Source organism: Cetorhinus maximus, chromosome 16 (assembly GCF_964194155.1).
Source record: "Cetorhinus maximus chromosome 16, sCetMax3.hap1.1, whole genome shotgun sequence".
In the NCBI taxonomy this organism is placed as follows: Eukaryota; Metazoa; Chordata; class Chondrichthyes; order Lamniformes; family Cetorhinidae; genus Cetorhinus; species Cetorhinus maximus.
Window position 1 is genome coordinate 82,834,529 of NC_135894.1, and position 12,936 is coordinate 82,847,464.

Below are 12,936 nucleotides of genomic sequence, written 5' to 3' on the forward strand. Positions count from 1 at the left end.
TCACTGAAGCATTTTAGTTTAGTAACTGTGGGCGGAATCGACCCAGATTTGCACTAAGTGTGGTAGCAGGCGGGTAAAACGGTGTTTTACCTACCGGCCACACTTCCCACGCTGTATTGTCCCGAACTCGCCACATTAATTACACATTCCCAGCAAACACGCCATTTCCATGGCGGGCGGGCTCTGGTTTTCCCACCACACCATCACCTTGCAGCTTCATCAAGGCAGGCGCCACACTTAAAGTACAGCTGCACGCACACCCCTCAACTGGAGTAATGTGTCTCAGTGCTTCCAGCTCAGGGCTGCTACAAATATAACATGGCCCTGAAAGACAAGAAGACTGCAACCCCCCAGGTTTAGTGACATGCCCCTTCAGTGCCTTTTGGATGCTGTGGAGGCCCGCCATGATGTCCTCCATCCCCACTCTGGCCTCAGGAGGGGCAGCAACATTACCACTCCGGCTTGGTAGGTGATGGCAGTGCTGCGCAGAAGAGGTTGGCCATCCAATGCAGATAAAGGAAGAATGATCTCATCCATGCCGCCAGGGTAAGGCAACCATCTCATCATTCTAAACTCACACAATAAAGCCTATCACACATTTACTGGCATCTCACTCACTGCCAGCTCAAGGGACATCACCGCTCACTCTCTCACACACACCCTCACATCTCTATCTGGCCTCGTCTGCTCTGGAGACTGACTCCTCACTCCTCACCATTTTGAGGCCACTTGCACAGGTCAACTTGTGCCCCCACACGCACCCTGGGATACCCCCCTTCCCCAGTACAACCCTCACCCTGCAGCCTCTTGCCTTGCCTGAGGCCACTTCTCCCCCTTTCCCAAGCAAGCTCTAGCACTGCAGCTGTACAAAGCCTTATGGCTAATCTGGTAGGTAGAGATCTGCCCATGAGCCCCCCCTAAAGTGATGTGTTACTGTTTGCAAAGCCTGGCACTGATGACTACTGTCAAAAGTGCTGTCCAAAGCAAGATAGGCAAACAAACCTCGAAGTCCTGAGTGAAGTGCAGCTCACCAGGTGCACATCACCTTTGTGCAGTTGTGAAATATGTCAACGTACAAGCACACCGACGCAGGTGGATGATGGGGGGAATGAGTCCAGCAGACTGATCTTATAATGACATGCTGATATATTCCCGATGTTCAATGGCAGGAAACACAGCCTGCTATCAAAGGGCTGAGTGGACAATCGCAAACTGGTTTCAAGATGTCGTGAAACTGATTTTTGGCTTTCTCGCCATCCAACACGCCCCATGCCAGCAGGCACAGAGGATTCCACCCTGTATCTTTTATTTCTTTCATGGAATGTGGGCATTGCCAGCATTTGTTGCTCATCCCCCCTAATTGCTCTTGACTTATTAGGCCATTGCAGAGGGTGTGGGTCTGGAGTCCCATGTAGTCCAGACCAGGTAAGGTTGGCAGATTTCCTTCCCTAAAGGGTATTAATGGGTTTTTACAACAATTGAATGATAATCGTCATGGTCACGATTACTGAGACTAGCTTTATATTCCATGTTTATTAATTCATTTAAATTCCACCAGCTGCCATGATGGGATTTGAACCCATGTTCCCAGACCATTAGTCTGGGTCCCTGGATTAACAGGCCAGTAACATCACCAATACGCTACTGTCTCTCCCATGCTGGTATTGATTTATTTATTATACAGGGCATTGGTGAGACCACATCTGGAGTACTGTGTATCATACATATTGGTCTCCTTATTGAAGGAAAGGTGTTATGTTATGTTAGAAGCAGTTCAGAGAAGGTTTACTAGATTAATACCTGGAATGGGCGGGTTGTTATATGAGGAAAGGTTGGACAGGTTAGGCTTGTCTCCTCTGGAATTTAGAAGAGTAAGAGGCGACTTTATTGAAACATTTAGGGCAGGAGTTTCCCTCCATCGGGGGCGAAGTTGAATTGCGGGTGCGCACAGGCGCGCCTCCGATCGGCGCCATTTTACGTGGGTGGGCCTTAGCGTGACGTCCGCATGGAAGCACTTCCTGTGCGGGCGAGGGGGAATCCCTAAACCCGAGAGTGTGTTCTTTCACTCGTGCGCATGAAAGAGCGCACTCATCTCCCTGAGGCTAAGTGCTGCCTCAGAGAGATCAGCTGTTCTGTCACAAATATTAAAAATACATTTTTAAAAAATTCCTGACATGTCCCCTCATGTGACATTGTCGCATGAGTTGGGACATGTTCATAATTTAAAAAAAAACTTTAATAAAATGTTTTAAAACCTACATGAGACCTCACCCCACCCGTGGATGAGGTTTCATGCTTTTTCTAATTCCCACCTTAAGGTTGGATGGGCAGGTCCGTTAATTACTTCAATGATTCTGTCAATGGCCTCAAATGGCCAGTGACAGGTCAGCGGGCGCGCAGCTGATTTCGCTGAGCCCCCGACAATTGGAAAATTTAAATGGGGCGCGGTGACGCCGGGAGTTCCGCCCAACATCACCGCGCGTCATTTTACACGTTGGCGAGAAGGGCCCCGACCCCCGCTCGCCGACGGGAAAATCTTGCCCATAAGATCTTGAGGGGTCTTGACAGGGTGGACATGGAGAGGACATTTCCTCTGTGGGAGAATCTAGAACTAAGGGTCACTGTTTAAAAATAAGGGGTTGCACATTTAGGACAGAGCTGAGGAGAATTTTTTTCTCTCAGAGGGTTGTGGGACTTTGGAATTCTCTTCCTCAAAAGGCGCTGGAAGCAGAGTCCTTGAATATCTAAGACAAAGGTAGATAGATTTTTGATAAGCAAGGGGGTGAAAGGTTACTGGGCTTAGACAGGAATATGAGGTTAAAATCAGATCAGTCATGGTCTCATTGAATGAAGAAGCAGGCTCGGGAGGGCTGAGAGGCCTACTCCTGCTCCTAATTCGCACGTTCATATATTCTCATTTCACTGAATTGGATTTGTTTCCCTCCAAATGATGTTGCCAGCACTTATCATTTGACTAAACAAATACATCAAGACCACAACAGAAATGGAGTTCTGTTATGTGATACTGAATCTTGAGGGTCAGGCATGTCCCAGGCACATTGGCAGTCTGTGCTGAGTTAGCTCATCTTAACTAGCTCAGCTGTTGGGGGACCATGACTGGCCTTGGTACACTACAGTGAGGAGAAAGAATCAGACTGGATGCCTATCCTGACTGTTTCCAGTGACTATTGCTGGGAAGAGTACAAGATCGAACTCACTTGCCACCTTGCTCATCCCACAGTCAAATTGCCTCACCACACTCACTGCTTGTAGGCTTGTACGTGTGACACACTCGAGTGACGTACCAGAGGACTTGAACCATTTTGAGGCAACGGGTCGGTGCCTTCGTGAGAGAAGACAAGAATCGGTGGAAGGGGGGCGGTGACAGGAAGACATTTTTTTTTAAATTTTAAGATTAATCCTGATGCCTCATGACTAGTTTTCCAAAATATTGCAGCTCACTGAAATGTTGCCCTGAGCAACTGTACTATGAGATGAGTTCCTATGTTTTTTACTGGCACACAATCACTTTTGAGAGAAGAAATCTTAAAAAGCTAGAGAAGGCACGCCGGCCTTTTCAAATTATTTCTACAATGAAGCTGTGGTTCTGAAACCAAGACCACAATTAGAAAGTTTATATATAGGACCGTGAGGTGTGACACTGGTTAGGGACAGGATGTGGGCAGATAACAGTCCCAGTTGACTGCCCAGGGCGGCAAACAGCTTCCAATGATTATAATTAATATTCTTCAAATGACGGTTTCTCAAAAAAAAAAATAATTTTTAAAGAGAAAACAACGGCTGTCAGAATATTCCCGAGATTGAGTTTAGTCAAGAAGAAACTGTTTCATCTGAATCATTCTCTTTTAAAATGGAAGGGGCCTGCCCAGAAATTTAAGTTGGTTTCAGTTGCGGTGTAAAAATAGTTGGAGCCTCATTCTTCAAAAAAAAAATTGCGTGCTGCCAATTATCACTGTGTTAGGAGTGTTATCATGCAGCTGGCCGAACAGAAACAGCAACCCCTTTATCAAACATAATTTCACTCTGATGCTTGGGCTTTCCAAGGTGAGGAATCTGGCCCGTCACTGTGTCCATCGGGAAACCTCAGGCACATTGCAATCTTCTGATCTGGGCTGTCAAAGGAAGGGGAATTGCAAGCTCTGAATTACCTTTTTTTCTACAAGCTGCTTGGTAAGATTGAAAGTTCATCTGAAAGCGTTGGTTACAGATCAGATTTCCCTCTGTGGCAGCTCCAAAGAAGTTCATGTTCGAGATGCTATCAGGAGCACCAAACTTGCTTCCTGAATGTTATTGGTTGTTGTGATTGGCACAGCATCAAGGTGCTACCCTGTTCATTGAATGCGTGGGTGGAATTTTCCATTCCAGCCTAAGTCCTGGGGCGGGGGGCAGGAACCGGGAATGTTTCCCATCATGGAGGCCGGTGGGAACTCGTACCGAATTGCGTAATGCTGGCCTAATTAATTTTTGCAATCAGGGGTTTCCTGATGTTTTGCGCTATGAGGCAGGCTGGATGATGTGTGCCCCTTCGCCATATCCAGCCGCCATATTGAAAAGGCGCCCGGGCATCAACTTACCCACCTTTGAAGGATGGCCCGGTGATCCCAGGGCACTCCGGGCCCCAGGTTCAGTGATGCATCCCTCAATGGAAACCACTGCTCGATGCAGTGGAGGTCAGGAGGGCGTCCTCTATGCCGAGGGTGGAAGGAGGAGCACGAGCCATCAGACCAACTCTGCATGGGAGGATGTCTCCAGGGTGGCCAGTGCCCAGGGCCACCACTAGAGGGGTGCCCTACAATGCCACAAGTGGATGAATGACCCCATCCGCGCCACCAGGGTAAGTGACACTCAGCTGCTCACACTAACGTCACTGAGTGGTATGACGGAAAAGGGCCTCAGTGGCAAGGCCATCATCCATGCGGCCCATACATAAAAGAGCTACTCAACGTGATGAGGTGATGACTCATAGCCCCACTGCTGTCTATCTACTCTGCATGTGGAGAGGCCACTGTGGGTCCCTGACCATTCTGCACAGAGAGCTCAGGTGGTGTCAGGGAGTGTGGGGGGAAAGGAAGGAAGGGGCTTAGGCATTGAGGGGACCAGCAAGGCCCTAGCATTATAAGTGCTACACACTGGGGTTCCCCTTCAGTCGTCCAGTTGAGATTACCTGCATCCCGGCCCACCCCCACTGGTCCAACTCCCACGCAGCATCTCGAGATCTTCACCATAAGGTTCTGCATAGCGACCATGGTTCATGATACCTTCAATGTCCAACCCAATACCTTTACCCTCCCCCATGACCACATCCTCCCCACCATAACCATTGGCCCTCCAGGTGTAACATTTGACCCCCCTCTCCCAACCATTACACTCCGCCCTGTGCAGGTGAACGTCCACATCCCCTACCTTGCCGAGGAGCCCACCCCCATCACAATAGACATGCCTCCCTATTCTTCCTGCTTACCGCCAGAATCTGCATTTACTTCCGTATCCCCTCCGACAACCCTCAGCAACCCTTCAACCATCATCAACGAACCCTCGCCCTCTTACCCTACCAGCTCCCACTGTCACTTTAACCCTCCCAACCCTGCCTATCAACAATTCCCTCAGTCTGCACCCAGGACTCATCAGATGACAGCATGGACCCCTCCCTCTGGACCCCTTTCCCTCTTCCCCTCCATGCCAGTTCACACCTTCCCCCCTCTGCCCATTCACACCTCCACCCCTCCCCATGCCCATTCACACCTTCCCCCCCGCCCCATGCCAGTTCACACCTTCCCCCCTCTGCCCATTCATACCTGCACAACCCCCATGCTCATCTGCGCCTTTCCCCCCTCATGCCCATTCACACCTTCCCCCCCCATGCCTGTTCACACCTGCCGGGAAGGTGGTGGCATATGATATTATCACTGGTCTAGTATTCCAGCGACCCAGGGTAATGCTCTGGGGACCAGGGTTTGAATCCCACCATGGCAGATGGTGAAATTTGAATCCAATAAAAATCTCAAATTAGAAATCTAATGTTGACTATGTCGATTGTCGTTAAAAAAAAACCATCTGGTTCACTAGATAAAAACAAAAAGCTAGAAATCTGAAACAAAAATTGCTGGAAAAACTCAGCAGTTCTGACAGCATCTGTGGAGAGAGAAAAACAGAGTTAACATTTTGAGTCCTTATGACTCCTCTTCCGAACTGGCGTGTGGGTGGGTGTGCACGTCCCCACCATCATTTCATGCTGGCAAGAAACCTTTTTTCCAGCTCTTGCCTCATTGTCCACTCCGAACGCCATTAAATCTACTACAGCGGTGGGGGAGGGGGGAGGAGTGAGAAGGGGAATTGGCAAATCCCGCCCCTACAATCGTACAGCTCAGAAAGATGGCCGTTTGACCCACTGTGCCTGTGCCAGTTCTTTGAAAGACCTGGCTAATTAGTCCCCTGCTCTATTCCCACAGCCCCTGCATTTCTTTTACTTTTTTAAGTATATATGCAATTCCCTTTTGCAGATCACTACAGAATCTGCTTCCACCACCCTTTTAGACAATTAAAAAAAAGAGACCTGTATTTATATCGGGTTTTTCCTGACCACTGGACAACACAAAGTGCTTTACAGCCAATGAAGTACTTTTTGAGGTGTAGTCACTATTGCAGTGCAGAAAACGAAGTGGCTAATTTGCACTCAGCAAACTCCAACAAACAGCAATATGAACCAGACAATCTGCTTTTTGTGATCTTAACCAAGGGGTAAATATAATTGACCAGGACACCAGGGATAATGCCCCTGCTCTGCTTGGAAATAGTGCCATGGGATCTTTTACACCCACCCAAGCCGGCGGATGGTTTAACATCTCATCGGAAAGATGGCACCTCAGACAACGAAGCACTCCCTCAGTACTGCACTGGAGCATTAGTCTTGATTTTTGTGTTGTACATTCCACATCATTGTTACCCCGAATTTCCAGGCGTTATTTTCCCTGAGCAATCAGGCTTTCAGCACTGGAATCAAAAATGTGATCCTCATGCCTTTAAACAAACCTTCTCAAGAAACATACAGGCAGTTCAGTCAGAAGATCTTCTGTACCTGCCAGAATAGGGGATGCTAGGCAGTGTACTACTGGGGAAGGCTGTACCATCAGAGGTGCCATCTTTTGGGTGAGATGCTAAGCTGAAACTCTTTTTCCCCTCTCAGACAGATATTAAAGATCCCTTGGCAGTATTCAAAAAAACATGGATGTCCTCTTGGTCACTAATGATTCCGAACATAAGAGAAACAGAGGCAGACCCAATAAAGACCTACCTCTCTGCCTTAGCCTGGTTATCTTCTTTCTCACCATATTTTACAATCACTTACGTCTCCAAGACAGCGATGTAGTCACTTCTTTAAACAACCTATTTACCTCACGTACTCACATGCAAGGACATCTGCATATAAGGTGACCCCCAACCTCCAAATTTCACTAAAAAACATCTGAAGAGTTCCATAATTCTCCTTTAAATTGAAGATCAACATTACAAAACTAATATCCACTAAAACCCCTGATTCTGACTGGTATCCACAAATACATTTTCACCCTGTTCTTCAGCATATTAACCAGTGTATCCTGTTTAGGTGTTGCTCTGCTCCTCTGGTGTGATGTAATGTAAGCGGGCTATTCATTCTCCTAACTACAGTCCTGCTCCACTGCTGAAATTAAATTTTGCTTTGCACGCACCCAAGCCTCTGTGCCTCTCTGTGATCTGTGGATCAACGGTGAGAGCTGGGACTAAAGTCAGGCATCAGGAGGGAAAGGTGCCATTTCAATTTCACAATGCTAGAGCTGACAACTAAAACGGATAAAAATACACCAGTTCAGAGCTGCTGAGTCCATCACCTGTCAGGAGGGAAACCAATGGGAAGATGTATGACTGGCTACAATACACTGGAGGATATATGAGGGTGACTGCATTACACTTTCAACCCAAAACAAATATTCTTACGAGCATGTTGACATGGCCTACAATAAGCGTCAATGATGATTTATTTCACATCTCCATTACCCTTTGGTTCCACTCAATATCGTGGGAGATTATCTACTTCAGGCTGGAGATACCGTGAGGAGACATTTTTCACTCGCCCACTGCCCCCATCACGTGCACTCCTCCCCCACTGCCCCCCCACCACCACCCCCACCCCGCCCCCCCCCCCCCACCCCCATACCTCAGCTCTGACCCACGTTCACAGGTAGGTGAGGAGTGTGAGGGTTTGGTTCAGCACAGCAGACTCCCAGAAGAATTCCTGCCTAGAGAAGAAAGCGGGAAAGAGGGTGGGAAACACCAGCGACGCTCCCATAGGGACACCGTTCAGCAACAAAAGAGGCAGCGAGGGATCCTAAATAGGCAGAAGAGTCACGTCAGATTCAAAGCTCCCATTAAAGGCCTCAGCTGAGGACAGGAGCTTCAGCAGATACGGTGAGTCAACAGGAGAGAGAGAGAGAGAGAGAGGAGGCTGCTTCGAGGGAAACTTTCTTCACTGGGAAAACCCTGGGCCTTTACCACCACTGTCCTTGGCCTATGGCAACTATCGCATGAGGGCTCCGTTAAGAAGTGACAAACGGCATAGAAGGAAGGAAGGAAAATCCACTGAGGACAACAGGCTTACTCATCCCTCACCCCTCCCTACCATTTGCATTCAGCCAGCAGGGAAGGAGTAGGGGAAATCCTGGCTGGGACCGTGAGGCAGTGATGAGAAAGCACCAAATGGAGATAATAATGTGTTTCCTCAAACCAAGCATGAGGAATCAGGGGCTGAGGTGTCCTGGCTGACTCTTATGCACATCCAGCTGACAAGAGGCACCGGCAAGAGCCTATGGAGAACCTTTGTCTTGCTGAGATGGAATACATGGTACAGGGACACTGAAAGAAAAGACCAAGAAACTTGAAAATAATGTCAGGTTTTGTGAAAAACAGCAAGAGACCTAAATCCGCATCTCAGAAATGATCAGCTTGTGCGTGATTCTAAAAGCACCCTCTGTGTTTTTAGCCCTATCCTGAAGCTCTTTTCGAAATGACTTTAAATTGACAAAATTCTTCCACTTACGCTGAGAAGTGGAGCAATCATAAGATTTCTCACTATGAATAGATGTTTTGTTCCAAGAGTTGGAGTTCTGTCTCACTGTGAATGGGCATCACTGTGGTCATCTGTTCACTTGACTGTTTGCAGTCAAAAGTGGCAGCAGTCCCACTGACGTGGGGTGGCCTCAGTCTCAAGTCTCGCCTCCATATCATGTTAATGTTCAGTTTGTTTACTTTCCCATAAGAATCTGTTTATCTACAATCTAGCCACATCATCATTATGACATTTATTTTTAAATTAACTCCTTAAGCACTGATGCTTCTTGCCCGCTTTCAATACTCTTATACCATTTTTACATAGCTTAAGAAGCTGGAGAAGGTGATGCTCAATGGAATAGCATCTCCACAGATCCCTGCCTCAGAGTGGAACCATCCAAACCAGCGGCTATGAGATTCCATCCCCAGGTCTATGTCGACTTAGCTTATCTCTGCTGCTCTTGCTATCCCTGAACTATCGACAGCCAATGTCTTCCATTAAGTAGGAACATTCTACAGCAACATCTGGCTGGAAAGTGCATGCTTTTGGCTAACAGGATATGTCTGTGATGTTCTTATGGGCAAATAATGATCTCGGTTCATGTCGGAATGATGTACTGAAAAGCAGCTGACACCTATGGAGCCTAATCCCAAGAATGAGGTGGGGGGGTCATATTAACCTTGAGTGATAGCGCAAAATAGATGATATCAATTCAGCCAAAGCATCTCCCCAAATGAATGGGTGAAATGTACAATTGAATTGCTATCTTCCATTTCAATTTCTATCTTAAGCCAAGCTTACTCCCAGTGTCTCGGGGAAGAAAATTGGTGACAGGAAATTCTACTTCTCATCCTTTACTGATGATTTAAAATGTACTTGTGCAGTGCTTCAGTGGCGCTGTAAGGCACAGATGCTATGTATGAGTAAACTGCCTGTTTTCACCTTGTCTATAATCCCAATCTACATTGGCAGTTTTATTTCCCTCTGTTAGCACACTGTCAACACATTCAGGTAAAATTCTTTCACCTGCCATTTTAACACAGATGTTAATGCACTTGATGTGAATAGATAAGGGACTCTGTTGGAATAAAATAAAATGGAGCTCTACAAGGATACCAGTAGAGAAAACGGAACCCCTAAAGTGTAATAAAGTTAACCTCAAAGACTTTGTTTCCCAGATTGTCAATCCTCCATATTTACATCAGGTACATGTGCAGGACACTTGGATGAGCCTACACATTTCTTCTACACATCCTGTCTGCTAGGATTGTTAAAAATCATATTACCCATAAAAAATCGTGAAACACATTAAAAAAATCAGTTGGTGCAAATAAATAAAGGAGATTTGGTGCTGAACCCCTCCTTGCCATGTGATCTGGCTCTGGACTCCATTGGAAAGCTGTCAGCTCTGTGAGTGCAAACATGTTGTTGGTAGCTACGGAATACACCTATCGGAAATGTGACGAGCTGATTCATTAGATTTAATGAAATGTGGAAAGAAAGCGTTGCCTTGGGCGCTGACCTTTTTATTGACTTATTAGTGCTCATTCTTCCGAGCATCTCCCCCTCTGTTCATCTACACCCATCAGCATCTTCTCATTGCATGCACCCTCCCCTTTCTTGTTTTACCTCCCAAAATATATTAGTTGAGACTTCTCCACAGTAAGTTGCATTTGCTTCCCATCTGCCCATCCTATTAAGCTATCAGTATCTTCCTTACAGTTTTTTTTTACAGTTATCCGTGCTATTTTCAGATCTTGCTTCCTTTGCCTAAATGCAAATAAGCTAAGCATTTTTTAAAAAATAATGCAGATAGATAAGTAAACAAATAACACCATCCCATGAGTGCGGGAGGATCCTTAAAGTCCTTCCAGCAGCCAAAATGAAGAGGGGGAAAGGCTTGCTGTGATTGGCATGGGTCAGCAGCCAATCAAGAGGAAGCAAAGAATTTACAGGTAATAATGACAATAAAACCCAAACCAATTAATTCAAGTGGCAACCAAAGCCTTCAAATTGAACTCAGATGCGTAAATTGGGCTCGATTTACAGAGGCAATAGAGGTTTCACTCACCAGCTGGAATTACTGAGGTGCAGACGTGAATTAGAAATTTGCCATACGCCAAATGAAAGATTTGGTGCCCTTGAAGATAGTCACATGCAGTACAAAGCAGTCTGTCGGTATGGATATATTGGGGAAATGTTAGCTGAACAATTGATTACTTCAGCAGGAAATCTATCTTTAAATGTGAACGAGGCAGAAAAAGTCCTGCTAGGGTGCTTGTGGCCTGTTTTTTGTGACAACACATCAAAACACATCTCCTGCTACTCCATCCGAGATTTTTTAAAACAGAGAGACGAATCCAGTTTCCAATTGGATTCTTAAATTTTGTGCACGTGCTTTGGCAGGTCTATCTTTGCAAGTGCATCGTAGAAAAGAAGTTTCTTGTCAGTATTGCCAACTGCTTTAAGGATTCACAAAAAGACCTGCCATTTAGAATGTATGTTAGCATGCAGTGGCTATTAGTCCAGCTTTGCCCATGAGTACAGCAATACAGAAACTGTGACAGTCACTGATCAAACTCTTGTGTACCCAGAAAACAACGTTAAGAAAGTTGAACTTGTAACTGAAAAATACCTGTGGGTAACTTCGAGGACACCTGTGGCATCTGCACTGGATCACAAGATGAACAAGGTCATTCAAGCCATCTTAAATCTACCCAGAAAGAACCTTCAGGCTCTCCTTTGTTGCATCTAGTTGTTTCTTCAATGATCCCAGAGCTTTTATCTTCACTATTCTAACTGGAAGTCCATTCCAAGTGTTGATCACTGTCTATGTGAAGGGTTTCTTCATATCAGTGCTAAAAGTACCTTCTATTAGTTTGAACAGATTTTCACTGTTTATTTTAAAGTAACATTGGGGATTAACTCTGAGTCAAAATTGCTGAGTCAAAATGCTGGAACTCCCTTCCTAACAGCGCTGTGGGTGTACCTACAACACATGGACTGCAGCAGTTCAAGAAGACAGCTCACCACCACCTTCTCAAGGGTAATTAGGGGCGGGCAATAAATACTGGCCTAGTCGGCGATGCCCACATATCATGAACAGAGAACAAAAAAAACCCTTCTATAACACAGTAGATGGAGCTGAAAAGCCAAAACCTTTCTCATTCACAACCTAAGTCAAATCTCTAGCATTACAAATCAGCCTCATGCCTCTTCTCCATGTGGTCTCCAACTCTTGAATATCTCCTTTATTTCTTGGTGACAAATACTGGATGCAGTACTCAAGATGTGCTTTAGCCAGAGTACTATTGAGTTTGATCATACTTACCCCTGACTTGTATTCTACTGCTTGACTACATAGTTCAATGATATTTTAGCTTTGTTAATTGCTTTTCTGCTTGATTGATTGGACATGTGGAACCCCGAACAGCTAAAATTAACTTAAACCCACTAATCCCCTGCCTTCATGCAGATTGCAATTTCTTCTGAGCAGTTGTGCACAAGACCTTCTTTAAATATGTAGCTCAGGCTCCAATGACATTAATGGGCCATTCAAATGGCCGGCAGCTCTCTGGTCCCAACAGCGACACTGGGAGTGGTGGCAACTGCTGGGACTGCAGCAGTCCCTGAGGGAAATGAGCTGCGATGGAGCCAGACTTCAAGGTAAGTCAGGGCCTCACTGGGGCCAGAATGGCAGGCCCCGGAGAAGGGGACGAGGCGGGTGGGGGAGCTGAAGTGGAAAGGGCAGGGGGGAGAGAAACGCAGTGGGGGACATACATTGGGGGAGACCTCTGATTGGCAAATGGGGCCCAAAAAGAAGGCGCCCTCTT